Source organism: Octodon degus, unplaced genomic scaffold, assembly GCF_000260255.1.
Source record: "Octodon degus isolate 3935 unplaced genomic scaffold, OctDeg1.0 scaffold00312, whole genome shotgun sequence".
NCBI lineage: Eukaryota > Metazoa > Chordata > Mammalia > Rodentia > Octodontidae > Octodon > Octodon degus.
This window is the reverse complement of record NW_004524888.1, coordinates 1-878: the sequence shown is the minus strand read 5'-3', so window position 1 is coordinate 878 and position 878 is coordinate 1.

Sequence of the window (878 nt, the reverse complement as noted above, 5' to 3'; positions counted from 1 at the left end):
GAAATGTTAGTTCTTATGTAAGAATTTCCAACATGAATATCTGATTTCCCAAGACATCTACAATAATTTTAAGATGTATTAAAAAATAAAAATGGAATTAGCTTTAATTTCTACAACAAAAAAGTAAATATCACATAATATTTTATACTAAGAGATGACTCAAGAAATCAAAGCAGCTGGGGAGATGGCTCAGTAGACTAAGCACTGGCCTGGCAATTGCAAGGTACTGAGTTCAATCCCCGGTGCCCCCCCCCCAAAAAAAAAATTAAAAAATCAAAGCATACAGAGGGTAAAGACTCAAAGGAGTAAGAAACATCAAAATCTCTTTAAGCAATACTACACCCAGACATTCTTCAATGAGATCATATAAACTTATTGTGGGGGGGGAGAAACTTTAGCTAATAATTGCATCAGATTGTTGTACTTTTTGTCACTCATTATTTCCTTCAAATTCTCTGCTATATTTCTGTCATCTTAAAAGATTCCTTCCTTGGATTCTGGAGCATGACTATCCCAATTGTCATGTTCTATCTTGGCTTGTCCACTTCGGATTCTTGTCACTAACGTTAGGGAAAGTCCCTAAAGCTCTTGCCTCAGCTGTCCTAATTATGTATTCTTTTGCTCAAAAGGAGCACTCACTGATTAGCCTCAGCCCCTTCAGGCCACCACGTCCTATAATATACCTCCTATATGTCTCTTCTGCATACAAGCTAGGATATTTCACAACATATTCTATGGCCTGATATCTGAATCTACTATCATCCTTTCTGTTTTCTCCTTAGTCTTCTATTTCTAATTCCACAACATTATCCAACACACTTAGACCTTATTTATATGTCTCCTGTAAACCACATAATGCCATATTTACGCTGAGGACA